Below are 22,898 nucleotides of genomic sequence, written 5' to 3' on the forward strand. Positions count from 1 at the left end.
AAAAATGAAGGAAGGGTTTCAGCAAAAGAACTCACGCATTTTCAGAGGAGCCTGCACAATCATACAACAGAAAGCACCCATGCAAAGCAGCAACTCTTAAAATGAGGCGTTAAAGGAAGCAGCTATCTTGAATACATAGTAAAACACATAATCTCATGCATCTTAGAAGTGAAAGCCACCAGTCTGAGAAAAGAGTAGAGGTTGGTCATAAAAAAAAAACTTTCCACGCAATAGACAGCATGCCCACACCTATGGAAAGAATCCAGGCTAGAGACTCGAAAAAGCCATCAATAAAGAATTAGAAATTTGCAAAAGATCCTCCATTTACAACTTAAATGTTGTCTAGAGAGCCGAGGCATAGGGAGCTTAGTCCCACATGGCTTAGGTGGGAGAATTTTTTGTTCTTTAAATATAACTTTACTCAAAGTGTATTACATCTGAAGAAAGATGGCTTTATAAGCCACGGGCTCTGCTTGGTGGAGCCCACTTGTTAATGAATTGTTTGCAGTGGAATATTTTGAGCAAAGATACACAAACGCTGATGTGGAACCCGATACACAAGATCGTGACACTTGGCGAATCAAGCGGCCCTTGCTATCTCACCCAGCGGAAGATGCACAGGAGTTAGCATGGCGAGATAGCGATGCTGACATGGCGTGGATGAGTTAGTGATGAGAAAATTTTAGACCAAATTGTAGGGTTCCATGTGGCACAAATTCCAAGACAAGTTGTGATGTGGCAAACAAATTTTTGGAATGCACCAGATCGTGCCACGTGGCAGATCTGACGATTCTTGCTACATCGCTAAGGCAAACTTGCTCATCGATTAATATAGCGAAGTAGCGAGTGTGACGTGGCATCCATGTAGCATGCTGATGTGGTAGTGAGCTGAACCAATCAAAAGTTGACACGTGTCAAGTTTGGTCAACATGGTTTTACCCAGATAGAAAGTGGTGGGGAATTTGTGAGTTTCCAAATTTTAATATTTTATTAATTTCCTCTCAAACTCACGTGAATAAAATTTTAAATAAAGTCTAATCTTTAATATAGTTTGAACTATATGTAAAGTTTAATTTTTGGCAAAACATGTGCAAAGACATGAACAGAGGCCTAATTTTCAAATGACCATATCTGGGGCAATTTTTAACCAAATTGGGCACTCCAATATACTGTTGGAACCGGGAGAACCTAAACTTTCCAAATTTGGAGTTTGTTTTTGCACAAGTGCTTCCTAGTTCAAGTTATAGGACAATTTTTGAAATCAGAGGCATTGGTGACAGAATAGGTTGAGTTCTTCAGTGATGATTAAGATTGGTTAGAGGACGGTTTTAAAGGTTTGTTGCAATTTGAAAGTGAAGAAAATCAACTTGCGGTTGTTTTCTTGTCTTCTCAAGGCATTTTCAACTGATTTGTTACTTTTACCTTGAATTCACTTTTACATCAAGATCAGTTACATGCTTTTCATCATCAGAGTTTTGAGATATTTCTGCCTGGTAGAGGCCAAATGATGAGGATTAGATATGATATGCAGTTGTAGAGAGAAGGGGGAGAGAGGTTTTTTCATCTTCTTGAAGGGGAATTCTGAAGGGACACTTGTCGACTGCAAATTGAATCCGAGAATTACCTTCTCCATATTTATTCTTTCTTCTCCTCTACAAAAAGGTTGTTGTTGGTTGGTTTTCTAATTTCCAGTTCTTGGAGCTCTGCTTAGGCTGTGAAAGCCACACACCTAGCATTTCTTTGTGGTATTGAACAACATTTTATGTTTTATGTAGATAGTTCTATTCTGTTAGGTGATCTATGATTTATTTTCTATACGTCTTTCATGTATTTGATTTCAAGGAAAATAAATAAAGTGCAGCAAAGGGTTTCCAAATTCAATTTGAGTCTTGTCTCATGTTTATGGATCTGTAATCTTTCTAGTTTGTGATCAAGGATCATAGATTAGGTTGCATCTCATTTTGGAATGTATGTGGTTAAAATGTCTTGCATATGGATCAAAGAGCCATGTAATTGCTTGGTATTTATCACAGGGTTTTGCAGATTTCATGGTGGGATAATTTGAGTATGAGATTCAAATCTGAAGCAGATGTCTGTTCACAAGGTGAAGGATAGATCAAGGATCTGGATGTAGTAATGTGTCTCAGATTTCCAAAAGATGTATGGTTATAATTCATTTAATTACCCAATAGATAAGGCACTGATCAGAAATAGGATCACTAGATTTTGTTGCTCATATTTGGGTCTTGCTGATATCAACATTATTAATCAAACTCTTTTCCCTTTCATGTTGAAGAGCTGTAATAGAATGCCCTCACTCAGCTTATGAGATTCCTAGATCTACATTTAGCTACTGTAGATTGATGTTATTTCATGAGTTATCAGGAGAAATAAGGGTTTTATTTGCTTCATGTTAGATTCAGTGTATTCTTTGACAACTGGTACCATATAAAGAATCCACAGGTCTACCTCCCTAGGTTTTGCATAGCCTGAAGTAGAAGAAGGGTCATGCCTTACAGTTGGCCCTATGTTTGAAATGATATGTTGATAATGGGAGTTAGCTACCCCTAGATGTGTCATATTCTCATGGGGATAATTGGAAATGGGTAACGTTTTCAAACAGCAACATATTCAACGAAAAAAAGTGTTTCTGGTACACTTGAAATGACCTGGTGTAAAATATTTAATGAGGAACAAACAAACCTAGTCCCGTGATGTCAAAAGCTTTAAAGAATCAAACCCATTATGGTTCTTACTAGTTCTTCGCCCTCTTAATATTTGGAGCCTTACTCTATGGTTTGAATTTTTTCTTGTAGCAAATCATCCTAGTAGAATTGTTAATGACTTCCACATTAAACACAAAGCTCACATCTCCTAGTTAGACATACCTTTTGTACATTGAAAGATTTTGGTCATGCTTGTTCAACCATTTTAAATACAATGCAATGTCACCCTCATTTAAAATATACTAGATAGTACCATCCTCCACTTCTTCACAAGGGTCGGGATCAGTGTGAACCGTATCTCCCTCCATTAAAACACAAACTTTGAATGAAGAAAAGAAAGCCAAAAATGAATGTGTTATTGTGAGAGTATAGAGCTTTTCAGCCAAATAAAATATCCCCTAAGCCAACATATTCAAGCAACTTTAATGATCATTATGAAATCACCATAAAATTGCCCATCAAGCAAGAAATTTGATGGTCCATATCTTTAGTTTTTATTTATTAATAAAGCATCCTACCAAGAGAGTTGACCCTTGCATCACTATAGCCCAAGGGTTTCCAAAAATAACTAATTACAACAAGGTCAAGAAAGACCTTTAACAACATATTAGCATCGCAACTTCTACACCACCACTATAATGGATACACAACTCACCCGAAACTCACAATGAAAGGAAGGAGGGTGAGAGATTATAGAGTGTAACATACAAAAATACTAGATTGAAAATAGATACTTAATTCTAAAATTTGTAACTTGAAAAAATTACCAAATGATTGTAAAACAAATAGGAAAGTAATGCACCATAACCATATTACCAAAGTAAACATCTTTTACAATTATAATTCATTTCATTTGAAGGTAATTGAATTAACTATCAAACTAAAATAACTAAGTTGATCTCTATAACAACCAAAAGGAATCTAAATCTTTTCAAAATATTTTGCAATTAATACATTAAGTACAATAAATAAACTCACAAGAAGAGATCCATAAAACATACTAAAATTAACTAAAAATATATGAAGATTTTCGTTCAAGCCTTGGCTATCTAGTAAGAGGAGAAGCATTGACATAGGCTTAACATCCCAACCTCAGACCTTATAAATCTCCACACAATATTTTAACAAGAAAGGTCCTCCCTACCCTAAGTTAGGATTGGGGCACTATAGTCCAACCGTCCGAGCATACCAGTGTTTAGAATGTCCGCTCAATAATAGGTGGGCATGCCCAATTAATTGGCACCACTAACATCTTGTAATCAAAATAGACAAGCATGCCTCTAAATGATCTTGACCAAAGATTTAGATGGATTTCTAGTACCAAATCACCACTGCTCAACTTTAAAATAGGTACATAATGGACAATCATGAGCTATTTTGGATGTTCTTTTAGAAAATCATCATATAGTTTACCATGTTATAGATATATTGAAGATTTGATTTCAATTACATTTTCCTTGTAGGGATTCCCTCCTCTCTACCCTCTTTCATTGGCTATACCAGACAGGGTCAGTCCTTGGAGAAAGTAATTTTCATTCTGAAATAAATCTTTGTAATGATCATGGATTGTTATTCGTTGGTGGATGCATCATATGTTGCATCCTAGTGTGATGTTGTGTTATAATACAATATTTCTCTAGTATGGAATTCATGACAAAGAGGAAACAAATACACATTGAAGTCGTATGGCAAAGAGGAAAACTAACAAACAATGGGTTTGTGCTCTATGCACATTGGTCTTTAATTGGTCAATAAAAAATGTAGATATTTGAAAACAAACAAGCCATAGAGAAATCAAATGCAAAGTCATAGAACATAACATGATTAGTTTAAATTTGTTAGAAAGATTAATGCCTCAAATATGCATGACTTGAAGCCAACTCTTGTGGATGATTAAAAATATTTCAATGAGAACTGGGCAATCTAAAATTAAGAAGTATTTTCTTTGGTGAGACGAAGACTGTTTTTGTCTAAAGCCAGACATGCTATAATATATATTTTCCCTTGTATTGGCTCAAGCAAGTCATGGCCTTGATTGTTCGTTTTGCTCAAGATGATAGTCTTCAAGAACATCAGTTTCAAGGTTACCAAGTGACTGGTTAGAACAATATTCTAGTAACACAAGGATTGGACATCCTTAAACAATGATTCATTGCTGAAATTCATCATGTTTCTACTTAGAACATCATGCTAAATTCATTTAATGTATTAATCTGGGAACATGAACTTCAGATAGTGATTGCAAAGTTTATGCTTTAGTTCTTCTCAATAGTCATCACTACTAAGGTAAAAGTAGTTGCTACAGGAAACTTATACTAGAAACTAAACTTACAAACTAATTATCATCTAAGGAAAACATAACAGTAAATAAATAATGCTCTGGAAATAAACCTATGCTATAGGACCCAGTCAATGGTTCTGCTACCAATGACTACAGGAACAAAAATATTTAACAACTCAAAGGAAACTTACTGAATCCTACTTAAACATGAACAAATAATTCACCTTTCATGTGGGCCCCCACAGAAGTGTGAATGAATTATAACTCAGAGATTGAAGTGAAAGACTATCATGTATTCATTCAATAAAATGTGAACACAATATAGAATATCAAGATGCTTACTCTACTGCTTGATTACAACATGAATTCCTCAAAAACACCTGACCTTTTTGGAAACATAAATTCCAACTTATTTAAAGGAAACTAGGAAAATAAAATGCCTACAAACTAGGTCCTCCATTACATAGCATAACAACTTTTAGTTTCAAGAGTGACAACATCATTTACGCAAAAAGATAATCCATATTCAAAACTTCAGAAATATAGGAACGCTCGACAACTAGATTGTCTTGAACTAAATCAGCAACCACAAAGTGATGGAAGGAGTGGAGCTCTAAATGAACTTTGAAATAGTCACCCACCTCGAAAGACCCACTCATCCTTTAGTCTATGCTCCTTGCTTGACTTATTCTTCCTACAAAAGGTTAACACAACAAAATCCAAAACATAAATCCAAGGCATAGATCATAATAAGTTTTTTCTATTTTAATGTAGCCTTGTCACAAAGTTGCATGAGGTCTACCCATTAAAGCTAGAGAAGAAATATACCAGATTCACCATGACATTCATTAGTCTAGATATATATATTCAGTATTGTCTTTAAGTTCCATAAGCATCAAATATACATATAGTTAACACTTATAAACATAAAAGATTGTATCATGTTTATGAAAAACTATAAGATATTCAAGTCTATAATTCAAAAATCATAAACAAAACATCCCAAAAATTTGATTCATCACTGAGTTTGAAAGGAGGTGCCAAGTGTATATGGTTGCCTCTCATGAAGAGATATAAGTTGAATTATTAAAAGTTCTCCTTTTCCTAATCATATATATATACTAATTTAAACATATAATCCCATCATGTTATTATTATATCTAAGGTCACACCTATAAATATATCTATATCTATATACATGTATAGTTCAAAGAAATATGGCTTATATATAATATCATATCCTCTCGATAAATGCACGCACACACACGCGCGCACACACACACACACACACACACACACACACACACACACACACACATTCATATAATAATATATTAATAAGTATGAACTATAGATATTATCTTAATATCATGGTGGCATCCTACATTTATAAATATATAAATATAAATACACACACACACATATAAGTATGATGATGAAAGAAGTATAGATGACATCATAGCACAACAAAGGTATAGTTCTAAATAAGAATTTTAGATAATGACTGTTATTTTTTTTATATGTTTGTCCAAGTAGCTCATGATTCTCTAGTGGTGTACTCTATTGTGAAGTTGCTAAATCCTTATCAAGGTAGTTTGAGGTCATACCTAGCAATCAAATAATGGACTAGGATAGTGCCATGTTCCTTGAATCTCATTTAGTAATGTTTTCTCCCCTTCACCTACTCTTGCAACCACCAGTGCAAAATTTCCACAATAATAACAATTCCTTCCCATTTAAATCAAACATTAGGATATATCACTGATAACTGTAACAATGATGAGCTACCATTATCAATGAACAAGTAGACATGATAAATCAATAGCTAACTACTATTACGAGTAAAAATGATAACAGTTGACCGATTCCATTATAACTACCATTTCCACATGAAGTAAATGGTTAATTATAACTACTATCATCAATAAGTATATACGGTAAACAATAAATCATTTCAAGTTCATCAGATTATAATATTTCAATTTCACATGAAATAAATGGTCAACTATAATTTCCCTTTTCATATGATAGCTCTAGTTCTAATTATTGTAACGGCTATAAACTTATTTTAACTAGGTCAAAACTTGGGATGCAACATATCCTCCCCCTTATGTTTAACCATCTTCAATGAATTACCAATACAAATTTGAAGGTGTAGTACCTAGAAAATGGGTTAAATGCATAACATACTATGAGAAAATCACAAAACTCAATCAACATATGTTAGCACCCACTAGTCTACCATGAAACCCAAACTAATCAAAAGAGGCAAACAAAAGGTTAGAAACCCCCTCTTTCATTTGTAGCTCCCATGTCCTTCTTTCTTCTCCAAATGATTGTAGCTCCAACTTGCCTATAGTGCACACAAAATTGAAGCAAAAGCCTATGATAATGATAATGCTATGAGAATACTAGAAGTGTGATTTTAGAGTAAGAGCAAGAATGCAAAATGCAAAGAAGATAGGGACTCAAAGACTCAAGAATTAGGACCTCAAGGACCGAAAATGAGAGAAATAATGCTCATTTTATAATGGGCATGGAGGATGAGAGCATTGGATTTGTCACCCTTAGATATGGGATGTGGCAAGAGATTCCTTTGAGAATCCATGACGCATATGACAAAAGATGCCAAATGTAGGATTCTATGATGCATGGAAGTCAAACTTGGCTAAATGTGAAAGAGAATCTATGACACGTCATAAGACACTTCCATCCCACTTAAAGCCAAGAATCTATGACAAATAAGCCAAATATGGACATGCGTAAGAGAATAAGAATATTTGATTATGACATATCTTATCCAAGTGTCAAAGGAGAATCCAGGAGGTGTCATATCCAAGTGTCACTATGATGCAATATTTTATGGAATATTTGAATTAAAAATCCTTTTATTCCACAAAATAAGAACTAGTAGAAAATGGAATTAATGATGGAAAATGGAACTTAGAAAATTAAGAATTTCCATGGTTTGTGGATAATGAATCAATTAACTAATAAAATTAATTAATTGAGGACGATAATTAGAAAGAATAATAGGATTAAATTATGGGTTATTTAATCCTATAGGAAAAATTAGTAGATGATTGGCCAAAATTGATTAAATAAATGCAACAGTACCCTTTGATGAAAATTTGATGATGATAATGGAAATTGACTAGGATAATGATAGGTAGACCAAAGCCATGGTCTGATTGATTGATTGAAATTGATAACATGCCAAGGACACATGACATGAATTGATTTAAATGTAACATTTAACTAACATTACAAATACTACAGGATCGAGGTTGATTGATAAGGTTCATCATAATAACATCGACGGACATTGTCAATATTATTAAAATGGTTGATAATGCCATGATTCAACATTGAAAGCCTCAACAATGTCAAAGATCAGATGACATGAATGATAGTTTGACCTAGCACTAAGAGTCGTGATAGTACTAAGGTCAGATTGATAAGATTGATAGGTTGATAGGTTTCCAAGGCACTAAAAGCTACAACAATACCTAGGATCGAATAAATGATGATTGATTTGGGATGTTTGATATGTTCTGGGTTGATTAGGGTTGATTCTGAGTGATTTTGAGTTGATTTGGGGTGATTTTGAGTTGATACGAAATGATTTTGAAATGACATGAAATTGATGTGAAAGAGGATACAAATGATAAAGTATAATCAATTTTGCCCAAAAGATTGAAGTTAGTAGAATGAGAAAATGAGACAAATTAGTATGAAGAAGTGATGAAACCGTAGATGCGAACCCTTTTTGAGCATCTACATTTTGCCCCTCTTTGATACAATGTGATTTAAAGCGTTGTGTCAAAGAATGCTAACGAAAAAGCCATAAAAGCATACCCCAGCAATGTGGTATATATTTTTGCCAACTCAAGAAATTGACCAACATAGGCATATGATAGGTCAATTTCATTGACAACGCGAAAACAAAGCCATAGCAATTGATGGATCAAAAATTGAAGTTAAAACATGAAAGTTATGGGCTCCAGAGTGAAAAAGGGCACCACAACCAACACAAAAAGGACCTCATGCACATTTATCTAGGCAACAAAAAGTTATAAAAGGGCTATGAGAGGGTTTTGAAGGTCATTTTCACTCTCTCACTTGGAAGAAAAGAGCTTTGGAGAAAGGAGAATGGATCGACTACCTAGGGAGCAACATCATGGTGAATTGGTGCGGACCTTCGAACGACGGGCAGATGTTGAACCTCCAGTGATTACATCGAGGCCATATTTGTACTTTCTATTCTTTTTCATATTTTTTAGTGCTTTTTACTACTTTTCCATGCTTTTTAGGCACTTAGGAATCTGTTGGAGGGAATTGGGGGTCAAACGAGGTCAAACAGGGGTCTCGAGGCTAGGTAGGGCATCCAAATGCCCCAATTGCACCCAAAACACAGCCAAGTGCATCCTGGAAAAAGTTGGAATTCCAAAGTGCATCAATGATGCAGTTGGTATGACCAAGTGCGTCAATGATGTAGTTGAGAACCCCAATTGCACCCTAGGATGCGTCGGAGCTTTGATCAAGGTTCGAATCGTCCTAGATCAAGCTGAAACTTGGCAGAGGCTAGCATAACCCTAGGGGGACATTAGAAACATGATAAAATGATGTCAAAGGTGGTCAACATGCTTAGAATTTGGTCAAACATAGGGCAAATGTAGGTCAAACTTGGGTAAATACTGACAAAGGACTATGCAAAGGGCCCAAAAGGGTGCAAATGAACTCAGAATGACTCAAAATTTGGAATACATGTTCAAAACCCTAGGAAGAGTTGAAAATATAGGTTAACTAAGGCTAGGATAGTCAAAAAAAGTCAAACTTGGTCAAACTTAGCTCTGATGGAGGAAAAAGGTTGACCGAGGGATAGGGATAGGGTCAAAATGATGCAAACGAGCTCGAAATGATCTGAAACTTGGCAAACATATTCAAAACCCTAGGAAGAGTTCAAAACATAGGTTGACTAAGGCTAGGATAGTAAAAAAAAAGTCAAACTAGGTCAAACTTAGCTCTAATGGAGGAAAAAGGTTGACTGATGGATAAGGATAGGGTCAAAATGATGCAAACAAGCTCGAAATGATTCGAAACTTGGCAAACATGTTCAAAACCCTAGGAAGAGTTCAAAACATAAGTCAAAATAGTCAAACATGCTCAAAAAAAGTTAAACTTAGTCAAACTAGAGTCAAACTAAGTCAAACCTGGGTCAAAAGTAGGGGAAACTGGATGCAAAACCATAAGAGGTTGACATAGGCTATATGATTATGTAGGAGGAGCTGCCCCTATTATGGATAAGGGGACATAGGCCATAGAGCCTTGCATTGCGTCATTATATGACACCCAATGAGCAGGAGATATTGGCTAGGTTGGGATTATATCATGTTACTTTTATGCCAGAGGTGAGGGGGAATAGGGCTCTGTTGATAGCTTTGACAAAGAGGTGGCACTTAGAGACTAGTTCATTCCACCTACCAATTGGGGAGGCGACTGTGACACTAGAGGATGCATGGTACATCCTTAGCATCCCTATCCATGGAGAGTAAGTAGTGTATGACCCAACTATAGGGCGAACATCTCTACACTGACTATTTGGATGTGAAGATGCAAAGCTAGGGATCCGAGACTATGAGATCGGATGGGACCTATTGGTGGCACGCCATAAGCAACTAACAGCTATGATTTTTTGTGTGATTGGTGGTTTGTTGATACCTGATAAATGGGGACATGGATTCCCAGTTGGATGGGGCCGAGTACTTGAGCAGATGATTATGGAGGGCACTATGTTTTCTTGGGGCCCATGCATGTTGGGGATGTTATATTATTATTTGCATCAAGTAGTGTATAGAGGGGGACTATCCTTTAGCACTGGCGGCACATTATTACAGATCTAGGCCTATGAGCATATTGCAGTATTTAGGCCTCTAGTAGAGCGAGTGTTGGTGGATGATATGCCATATGCTTATAGTTATAGAGGTGTACTAGCCTAAGGACCATTGGGATATGCGAGATATTTTTACCATCAGATAGACATGATGACACAGTTCATATGGAGAACATACACAAATTGCCTTAGATGGGATGATGATGACATCCACTTACCATACTGTAGGCAGAAGTGCTACCTCATAGGGCGCATAGTGATTAGTTACCTAGTTATAGAGATGTACCTGCCAGAGTGAGTACCGAGACAGTTTGGGGAGACATAGGATGTACCTATAGGGTTAGCATTGTTTTCCCAATCTAGAGTAGAGGTTCAAGAGTGGGGACCACCTATTAGGACATAGGTAGCATATGCAGAGTTAGCAGAGTTACAGCTGAGACTATGGGGGGCAGCAACATATATAGTGGATGCAGGCATGACAGCAGCGTATGATAGGTGGCTTGCACAGCATTGGTTGAGACCTTTGATAGATCCAGCGGTACCAGTACCTCGAGGGAGGCCACAAGATGAAGAGGATGATGAGGAGGGGGAAGAGGATGAGGAGGGTTTTGATGAGGGTGATGGAGCAGAGGATGATGCTGAGGAGGAGGATGAGGGAGACGATGAGGAGGGAGGAGAGGAGGAGGAGGAGGGAGATGACGATTCTTAGGGTGATGAGGGAGAGGAGGAGGGAGATGACGAGGAGGGTGGAGGTAGTGGGGATGGGGATGGTGTTAGAGGTGGTGACGAGGGAGAGGATGAGGAGGACTATTGAGAGGATACAGATGTAGCTGCAATGGACGTGGAAGAGGATCTAGTTGAGGACATTGGGAGAGCATTAGTACCAGTAGAGGCAGGGCCTAGCTAGGTAGAGTTGATGGAGGTGATCAGAGGGCTACAGATTTAGTTAGATCGGATTGTGGCAGAGAGAGATGTCATGGTGGGAGAGAGGGATGCAGTTACAATAGAGAGAGATCAGGTGATGGCTGAGAGAGATCAAGTGAGGGTTGAGAGAGATACAGCGGTGCATAGGGTAGAGATAGCAGCGCAAGAGTCTCAGGGGTTCATCAATAGCATCAAAGATGCAAATTTTTGAGATCTAGCAATGATGATGAGCAGGGCTCACATGGAGGCACAATATTGGCGAGATCAGTATGAGAGAGTGGTGCCATCGAGGCAAAGAGTAGAGAATTTCCATGCATTGAGATCTCATTCCCACAGGACACAGAGAACACAGAGCAGTGCGGGGGTGATGGGGCCTATGAGGCCACCATAGAGAGTAGAGGGATCATCCTCGAGGCCGAATAGAGGCCACGAGGCTAGGGATAGCATGGGATGACACTAACAGACTCACATATAGAGGGGCCTCTCTATGTTACTTTTTGATTTCTATTATGCTCTTTCATTGTTGACGCCCACGGGCAGTTAGTATTGATGTAAACCATGGTCATGTACTCTGACACATTTGTGAGACATTTATGAGATGGGCTTATGTTATGATGACTATATGAGATGAATTATGCATTTTCTTTAGATGTTTTATATGGATGTATTTATGCTTTTTTCTGTGGACTTATATATGATGACATCATGTGTTGATTTATCACATGTTATGCATAGGAAATGCCATCTTTTTATTTTTGCCACATTTTTTTCTCATGAATGAATGCCTAATGTAATGTGAATGATATGGAATGGATGTAAATGAAATGAAATGAATGCAAATGGAATGTAAAATTAAATGAAATTAATGCAAATGAAATGTAAAATGGATGCAAATGAAATGTGAATATAATATAAATACCATTTTTATTGCTTTGGATCATTTTGGACTTTGGAAATATGCAGGAATGCAGGATGACAATGCTTTTTGTGTATCAGAGTACGAGAACAAGGCAGCAGGTGAAGAAGATGCAGAAGATCGAGGAAATGAGATGAAGAATTGTTAGTATGACAAGAAGACTTTTGCTCTTTTAAAGTGCACTATATGTCAAATGGAGCTTTATTTTGATATGGAAAATGGAATGCAACACATCATGGCATAAAAGGCCAGAGCGCAAATGCAAGCCTTTTGCGTAAACAAGCACGATGCAAACAGAGAATGACCTTGTCCTTCCTAAGGCATATATACATGCCCCAAACTCTCAAAGGCACATTGTAACAGACAAAAATAGAAAAAGATAAGCATGAACCATCATGGCCACTCTCATAGATCAGTTTTATATCATCGAGTGGCATACGAACATGATAAAAAAGAAAACAAAGCAAAAAGAAATCACTCACTAAACAGCGTGAGCCAACAACCATTCTTGTCCATTATTACTTGCTTTTTAGTGTTTTAGGTATTCAAATGGTGTTTGACATGTTGATGATGTGATAGTTCTAGTTGTGGATTTAGTTGATAGGTTCATAGTAACATGTTGGATTGACTGTCGGTTCACATTGCTTGGATAGTATGATTGTCTTGAAAGTGTAGTGCTTTGAGTTTCAATTTGCAAAGTGCAAGTGTTTATGCAGAAGGGATGGTTATCCATAGTGAATATGTACAAGGTTTATTGTAAATTTTTGATGGGTTTTGTGATTTTTAGGTTTTTTGAAGATTTTTGAATTTTTTGTGTGAGTGGTTTCTTTAGGACATTTTACGATTTTTAGTGCTTTTTTCAAGACATTTTATGATGTTTAGGGATTTTTTTAGGATCATTTTATGATTTTTAGTGATTTTTTTCAAGACATTTTATGATTTTTATAGATTTTTTTAGGACATTATGTGATTTTTAGTGCTTTTTCAGGACATTTTATGTTTTTTATAGATTTTTTCAGGACATTTTATGATTTTTATGATTTTTTCATGATCGTATTTGAATTTTTAGGATTTTTTCAGGATCATATAAGCATATACAAGTGTTAGCTCCAATCTGTTATGTGATAGGTCCAATGGATAAAAAGTGCTTAGGGATATACCCCCAGACAATATGCAAACTATGTACAAAGGTCAATGACAGAGTGTGTGCCAACTAGTGATGCTTTAGGTAAGATAACAAAGGATATTAACTAGTTTGTGAGCCATGATAGGGGACCAGGGATGTCTTGCAATATGAAGGATATGATCAAGGAATGATAGAGGGGTAAAAGACCAGATGGAATCCCGATAGATAGAGGAGCAACAATCGATTACACATGGCGCCTGTTTGCCAAGTTTTCACCATGGTACTTGCCCAAAGCACCTATTTGCCAGGTTTTCACTTTTGGATAGAATTTTTCTCTTGACTCAAATTTTCGTGCCAAGATGCCTGTTTGCCAGGTTTTCATCAAGGCATCCATTTTTTCATCACTTTTTTCTTTTCTTTTTTCAAGATTTTTTGCTATTTTTAAAATATTTTTCATTACTTTTTGCTATTTTTTTGATATTTTTTCAAAACTTTTTCACAGAATCAAGTGTAGTACTTGTGAAGATGCATTGTTTTGATGGACATGGGCAATGTTTCACCCTCTGGAGTTGCAAGCTAATATACTCTGAATCCAAAAGATGCAGTAACTACATAAGGTCCTTCCCGATTTGGCTCAAATTTGTCTTGCTTTTATCAATGTTGTTGTGTCTTGTAGTTCATCTTTAGGACTAGATCACCAACCTCAAAATGATGACCTTAGACTTTCTTGTTATAGCTCCATTTGAGTCAATTTTGGTAAGCTTGCAAATGTGTCAAGGTAGCTCATCTCCGTTCATCAAGCATTTCAAGCTCATGGAGTCTAGATATTCGGTAGTTTTCATCATCAACAATATCTTGTAGGGATACTCTCAATGATGGAATTTCAACTTCAATGGGAAGCATGGCGTCAATGCCATAGACAAGAGAGTATGGCGTTGCGCCAGTAGGAGCACGCACACTTGTTCGGAATACCCAAAGAGTTGGATTTAGTTGGAGGTGCCAGTCTCGACCCAAATCATTGATAGTCTTTTGGAGAATCTTAAGAATGGTCTTGTTAGATGCTTCTACTTGGCCATTGCCTTGTGGATGGTAGATACTAGAATATCCATTGTATATGTTGTACTTCTTGCAGAGCTTGTGTACATATTTGTTTTGAAATGGACTACCATGATCAGTAATAATAGCCAAGGGGACTCCATACCGACATATGATGTAGTTTAGAATAAACCTTGAGATCTGCTTGCCAGTGGTAAAGGTCAAAGGGATAGCTTCAACCCACTTGGTAAAATATTTTGTTGCTATGATAATGAACTTATGACCATCAGAGGACGGTGGAGCAATAGCTCCAATAAGATCAAATGCCCATTGTGAAAGGGGCCATGGTGATATGACTGACTGTAATTCTTGTGCTGGTGCATGTATCAGATTGCTATGTATCTGACATTTATGACATGTTTTGGAAAAGTCATGGGCATCTTGTTCCATGGTAGGCCAATAGTACCCAGCTCTGACAATTTTTTTGGCTAGACTCAAACCATTGAAATGGCCTCCACATATACCTTTGTGAACCTCATGCAAGGAAATTTTAGCTTCTTGCAAGTCAAGGCATCAGAGAAGGGTTTGGTCAAAGGATCTCTTGTAAAGGGTGTCACCAATGATGACATATCTAGCGGCTTGATAGATAAAGGCTCAACGGTCATTTTTGGATAAGTTGGGTAGTAGGATTTGGGCATGTAGGTAATCATAAATGTCTTGATACCAAGAAGAATTGGGACCAACAAGTTCACACACAAACTCAGATTGAGGGAGCTTAAATGCTAGAATCAAAAGTTGCTCAACAAGGAATTCATAGTGTTCCACATTTTGTCGCATATCAATCATAGAAGCGATGGTAGCCATAGCATCAGCTTGCTTGTTGTGTATTCTTGGTAGTTGATGAAAAAAGATAGTGACAAATTCAGACTTAAGGAAGTCTGTCATCTGCTCTTAGGGCATTAGTTTATCATCCTTGGTCTCATAGTCATCATTAACTTGGTGGATGACCAACTGGGAATCCACAAAGACTTGTAAATGTTGAATGTTTCATTGGATAGCTATCTTGAGTCCTATGATCAATGCCTCATATTCTGCTATGTTGTTTGTACAATGGAATGCAATCCTGTATGACTTGGGGATCATGTCTCCTTGAGGAGTGATAAACATGATGCCAACTCTTGAACCATTTCGTGTATGTGATCCATCAAAATAAAGCTTCCATTCATTAGCTACATCCCTGTGAAATATGGCTTCATCTGGAAAGTCTATCAACATGGGATGATCATCTCACACAGGGGCTTCTACTAATTGATCTACTATCACTTTCCCTTTGATTACCTTTCTGTCTACATATTCTATATCAAATTCACTATGGACCATGACCCATTTGGCTAAGCGTCCTGTGAGAGAAGCTCTATTGATGAGGTATTTCAGTGGGTTGATCTTAGAGATGAGCATTGTTTTCTGATGGAGCATGTAATGTCTAAGCTTTTGGGTTGCAAAGACAATAGCAAGGCATGCTTGTTCAATTAGTGAATACTTTAGCTCATAGCCCACAAGTGTTCTACTGATGTAATATATGGCTCTCTCTCTTCCTTGTTCATCATTTTGTGCTAAGAGAGCTCCTAATGTTGTATCTATAGTAGTTATATATAAAATAAATGGTTTGCCTGGAATAGGAGCCATTAAAACTAGTGGATGTAGAAGATAATCCTTGAGTTGTTGGAAAGATTCTTAGCACTACTTATTCCACTGAAAGGATACTCCTTTACATAAGAGGTGTTGAAAGGAGTGACACTTATCTACCAATTGTGCAATGAATCTACAAATAGACTGCAATGTTCCTTGTGGTCCTCTTAGGGTTTTTAGATTTGTTGGAGGAGGCATGTCAAATATTTCTTTTACTTTATCAGGATCCAATTCAATGCCTCATTGAGAAACAATGTAGCCTAGGAGCTTTCCAGAGACAACTCCAAATACACATTTTTTTGGATTTAGATGAAGCTTATAGCTTTCCATTCTCATGAATATCTGATCTAGGATGCCCAAATGATCTTTCCTTTTATAGGATTTGCAAAATAAATCATCAACATAGTCTTCCATAAGGATGTGCATGAAATCATGTAAGATGGTGGTCATTGCTCTTTGATATGTTGCCCCAACATTTTTAAGACCAAATGGCATGAAATTCCAGCAATATGTTCCCCAAGGGCATGTAAAAGATGTCTTGTGTTGATCTTTAGGGGCCATTCTTATCTGATTATAGCTGAAAAAGCCATCCATTAGTGATAACATCTCATACCCACCTGTCATGTCTACAATGATATCTATGTTTGGTAAAGGAAAATCATCCTTGGGACATGCCTTGTTAAGATCATGGAAGTCAGTGCATATCTGGATGCCCCTAGAGTGTTTGCTTACTGGTACTAGATTAGATATCCACTCTGCATAATCAATGGGTCTTATGAAGACGACATCCAATAGTTTCTTTAATTTAGCTTTGACAAGGAGGGAAACTTAAGGATGCATTTTTCTCAACTTTTGCTTTACTGGTTTCATTCCTAGTTTTAGTGGCAAGTGATGAAGGACTAGTTCAGGATCTAATCTGGGCATGTCTACATAAGACCAGGCAAAGTTGATCTACCTCTCTAGAAAGAATCTAACAAATTCATCCTTTTCTTCTAGTGATAATGAGGCTACAAAGTGTATGACTTCGGGGTTGTTAGGAGTTCCCAGATTAATCTCTTCTGTCATCTCCACAAGTAGTGTTGATCTTTCCTTCAATGGGGGTGCATCCAATCTTCCATCCTTGGGCACCTGAGAGAGGTTTTCACCCTCAGATACGCCCTTTATTTTTACTTTTTCATGGTCTAATGGCACCTTTCAATTTTCACCAAGAGACTTACTTATGTCTTTTTTTGTTATTTTCTCAATTTTGTGATTGGAAGATGCGGTTGACTCCCCGAAATATGCCATGATGTTGAGATCAATGGATTATCCAAACTTGTGATCACCTTGTGGTACATCTTCATGGAGTTCAAAGAATTCTACGATGGCATCATCATTTTCAAACTAGTCAAACATTGGTGGTCCTTGTTAGTCCTAGTCAATAAGTTCAAGGAAAACTAAGGAAATGCCATCATCGATGTTGAATAAACTTTGGTCATAGGCATATATATGGATATCCACTTCAGTGATGTCATCAGGATCATGTTCAGAAGCAAGAGGGCTTGGATCCCCGAATGTTTCAATCCAAGGTGAAGAATTGGTTTGAGTGACAGGTGGATTGACATATTTATCTTCCATAGGTAGGCTATTTGGGTCTACAAACATATCATCAAGACCGAGGGACGTATCAGGATCGTCAATGTTAGATACCAATTGGGTGGGTTCAGGTTGGTTGTTTTCAAATGCCTTGTCATCGTTTGAAGAATTCACCTCCTTAGATGGGGATGACTCAGTATTAGGAAGAGCCAAAACAAATGGTTTGAATCCAAGTCCCAAGCTATAAGGTCATCCTAATGCAATGATGGGTTGAACAATGCCTTGCTTTTGGAGCCCCATGCCACTACAACCATCATATCCCTTTTTCTGCATGATGGTGAATCCAAGTCCATACCTATCGGGGGATATGGGAGTAATTTCTTGTTCTGCTTTAGCCTTTTCAATCCATGTAGAGGTATTTTCATAGACATGTTCTTCATGTAGTCCGCCTCCACTAGTGAAAGCCACAGAAGGTTTCTTTTGAAATGCAAACTTAGGCTTGTTCTGTATAAGTTGAGTTTTACCATATGACTTGGGGGATAAAGGAAGTTTCCCGATGTGAAAGACATGAGACATGGAGTACTCACTGCAGCCTTGGTCTTGGATTTTGAGCTTTCCTTTGGATGCGAGTGTGAGTGTGGAAGGATCAACATACTTGGAGGACTCTAGGGGATTTGTTGCATGGCTTGTTGGGACTTGGTATGTAGTGCTTCCTCTAAGATTGGCACAAAACTAGAAGGGATCTGGATCACCCAAGATGGTTACCTCTACATTATTATAGAACTTTAGGCACTGCTGATATGTAGAAGGAACTGCTTTCATAGCATGGATCCATGGGCGACCTAGTATCATATTACAATTCATTTCTATATCTAGGACCTGGAATAAAGTGTTCTCACTAGCTAGACCAACTCTGATGGGTAAGATAATAACCCCTGTAGAGAAACGCTCACCATCATCATAGGCTTTGATTGTGATCCTTCAAGAGGGATCCACATCAGTTTCAGAATAACCCAAACCTTTGACTACTTTAAGTGTATAGATATTCAGCCCTGCTTCTCCATCTATCAAGACGCGCCTGACTTTAACATTGTGGACAAAGACTTTGAGGTAGAGGGGATCATTGTGGTTGGGTTTGTCTTTAGGAATATCCCGAGGGGAAAAAGTGATATGATGTGATGTGGATAGGTTCCCAACCATGGCTTGGAACTAGGCAACATCAATCTTATCTGGGACTACTAACTCTTTAAGGGCTTGATCCAAGATCTTCTAATGTTGGGGAGATGCACGCAGTAGGTCCAAAATGGATATTTGCATAGGGGTCTTGCCGAGCTATTCAACAAGGCTATAATCAGACAAAGTAGGAGCAACAGGTCTACTAGGGGGTGTAGGTGTAGTAGAAGCAGTAGGTCTAGATAGGGCTCCAAGTAGGGTGATCTTGGTACGGTGTGTAGTGATAGCACAACAAGGGTCTTCAGCCTTCAATGTGAACGTGGATATGCGGGAATCAGACTCATTAAAGCAATTGATGGTGTAGTCATATCCGATGCATGTGTAATTGACATTACCTTGTGAGTTTGAGTTTGAACTTGAGGGTTTCTCTTTGTCACGATTTCCCAAAGGATCTTTGAATATAGTGTGGTCAGAGTTGTATGCTAATAGTGATGGATCAATCGTGATTACACCATCATCAATAAGGTCATGTATTGCATGTTTCAATTGGAAGCATGATGAAGTCTTATGTCCTTTGGTGCGATGGTAATCCCAATACTTTTTATCATCCCACCAATCTGCTTTAGTTAACAGTTCATCTTTGATTGGGGGTAACTGCAGGAAGTTATTACTTAGTAATTGTTGTAATGTAGTCTCAAGAGGTATCCCCAATGGTGTGAAGTTTTTGTCCTTGATTCTAGGATGTCTTCGAGGTTTGTCTTGCGTGTAAGTCTTAGTCTTCTATTGTGGGGCTGATGTTTGATTAGGAGTTTGTGAATTTTTAGGATTTGCACCTTACAAAGTCAGTTGAGGTTGTGTTGTGCTAATTGTTCGTGCATCCACAATACCATCATTAGTCACATTCTTGTTTTTGGAGAAAAAATTTTCCTTTTCATTAGACGAGTTGGTGTTTTTTTTTTCTTTGTTTATCTTGAGGATTCCCTTATCGATAAGAGCATCTTCAATACTAGCCCCCTTTTTCATTAGTTTAGAAATAGTGCTTGGGCTCTTGATTTTTAGTTCATATATTAAGTTTGGGACTAAATTTTCAATGCACAAGTTTACTTGTTGTTCTTTAGGAATGTCTAGCGAGCATTGGCTGACTAAGCTTCTCCAACGAAGTAAGAATGTGATGAATGGTTCTCTTGCCTTTTTTTTAGTTGAGCACAAATCAGAAAGTGTCACCTCATTTGTAATGTTGAAGGCAAAGTAGGAGATGAACTTTTCTGCTAGCTCTGACCAAGATTTGATATTACCGAGAAGTTTGGAGTACCATTCAAGTGCGGGCCCACCTAGAGAACGAGGGAACAATCTCATGAGGTAAGTGGGCTCATCACTGAGTTCGGTACATGAGGCACAAAATTCTCGGATGTGATCAACAAGGTTTCCTTTTCCTCGATATTTTTCAAACCTTGGAGCCTCAAAGTGTTTTGGGAATGGAGGCATATATAGACTTTTATCGAATGGGTTAGGACGTAGGTCCCTTTCTGTATATAGAGCCTATTTCTTTTGGACTCCCAATGCCTCGACTTGTTTGGAAAGTTGTTTGAATTGTTGTAATAGCTCTTCATTGGAATTTTGATAGTATTTCCTTCAAGTCTTTTGTGCCTATGAGTAGACTGTTTGTTGTGGCAAGAGCTATGTCTACTCAGTTCTAACATTTATGTGTCTAATGAGTTTGGTGATGTGTCACTAGGTGGTGGAGGTATGTTGGTACCTCAAAGACAGAAGGGTACCTGTTGTTGGGGAACTTGTTGTGGTATTTGATGTGGCACTTCTTGCGGGATTGACTGCGATTGTTGTATCATGTGTTGTTGTTGGGATACCTCTGTTGGTTGTATGTGAGACCATGTACATGCTTGTTGTTGTAGAGGTATTTATTGAGGTTGTTGTGGCACATGTTGTTGTTGCAATAAATGTTGTTGGTATGCAATTTGTTGCTCAAGGCATCTTTGGTATTCCAATTGTTGCTTGAGTTTCTCTTGTTGTTTAGAAAACATCACTTGTTGTTGTTGGAATTGTTGTTGATACATTTCATGGAGGTCAAGTGGGTTGATGTTGGACTGTATATTAGGGATGTTGGATGTTTGCACCACTTGAGGTTGTTGTTGTTGTGGTTGATGTTGTTGTTGATACGTTGGATGTGTGTTGGAAATATTAGGTCCTTGGACTATCGTAGGTTGATGTTGTTGGGGTAGTTGGTTGTGTCCTTGTGAGTTGACCACCATGTTTGTATTTTTGCTTTGGCACCTTTGTGTATTAGAGGTTTCTGTTTGAGACATCATATTGACTTGACAATGAGGTGCATTCCTTTTGGGAATAGATGTGATGTCAATAAGGCTTTTCCTTTGCACATAGATAGGGATTGTTGTAGTCGATGTTGCACATAGTGTACTCAAGGGAGGCTCTATAACATTTTATGTCATACCACTTGGTAGGGTTAGGAGAAAAGGTGCACTTTGTTGATTTGCCTCCAAAGAAGGTATGTTTGGCATCCCTAGAGCACAAGTCCCTTTAGGTGCGTCTTGTTGTTGCATCATGTGACTAAAATCAAGTCTTAATGTCCTTTTGTGGTGTTTAGGGATTGGTGGTGTTTCGTTGAACAAGGGTTTAACATTGATGTGTTCAAATGTACTTTGGAGGATTTCGATGGTTGATTCTTGATGGGACCTTATAGGTGCCATTATCGTGTTTGAAAACTCCAAGGCTTGTTTTCCCTTATCTAAGTCCAAATTGATCATGGGTTGTATGTTTTCAATGGTTGTGTTGGTTTGATGTTTGGACTTAGATCCTTCCATGTTTGGGTTGAATTTGACAATTTCTTGGGCTGCCAAAACTTTAAAGTTCTTGACAAAATGTATGTATGTATAAGTGTGATGATGAAAGAAGTATAAATGACATCATAAAACAAAAAAGGTAATGGTTTTGAATAAGAATTTTAGATAATGATTGTTATTTTTTTTAAATGTTTGTCTGTGTAGCTCATGATTGTCCAGTGGTGTACTCTATTGTGAAGTTGCTAAATCCTTATCAATGTAGTTTGAGATCATACCTGACAATCAAACAATGGACTAGGATAGTGGCCCATTTCTTGAATCTCGTTTAGTAATGCTTTCTCCCCTTCATCTACTCCTGCAACCACTAGTGCAACATTTCTACAATAATAACAAGTCCTTTTCATTTAAATCAAACATTAGGATATATCATTGATAACTACCTACCATTATCAATTAACAAGTAAACATGATAAGTCAATAGCTAACTACCATTACAAGTAAACATGATAACAGTTAACTAATTCCATTATAACTACCATTTCCACATGAAGTTAAGAGATAATTACAACTACCATCATCAATAAGTATATATGGTAAACAATTAATCAATTTCAAGTTCATCAAATTATAATATTTCAATTTTACATGAAATAAACAATCAAATGTAATTTTCCTTTTCATATGATAGTTCTAACTAATTATTGCAATTGTTGTAAACTTATTTTAACTAGGTCAAAACTTGGG

General features: G+C 37.3%; 1 long non-coding RNA gene across 1 annotated transcript; it reads right to left on the reverse strand.

Moving 5' to 3' along the window:
• Nucleotides 1-5,279: 5,279 nt before the first annotated feature.
• On the reverse strand, nt 5,280-22,524 carry LOC149539269 (uncharacterized). The gene is made up of 2 exons (XR_016356202.1): nt 22,430-22,524; nt 5,280-5,701 (listed from the first exon to the last, which is right to left on the reverse strand). It is a non-coding gene; the product is annotated as an uncharacterized LOC149539269 (long non-coding RNA).
• Nucleotides 22,525-22,898: the final 374 nt, after the last annotated feature.

This window comes from Cupressus sempervirens, chromosome 9 (genome assembly GCF_028749045.1).
Source record: "Cupressus sempervirens isolate cs-2001-9-10 chromosome 9, ASM2874904v1, whole genome shotgun sequence".
Classification (NCBI taxonomy): domain Eukaryota; kingdom Viridiplantae; phylum Streptophyta; class Pinopsida; order Cupressales; family Cupressaceae; genus Cupressus; species Cupressus sempervirens.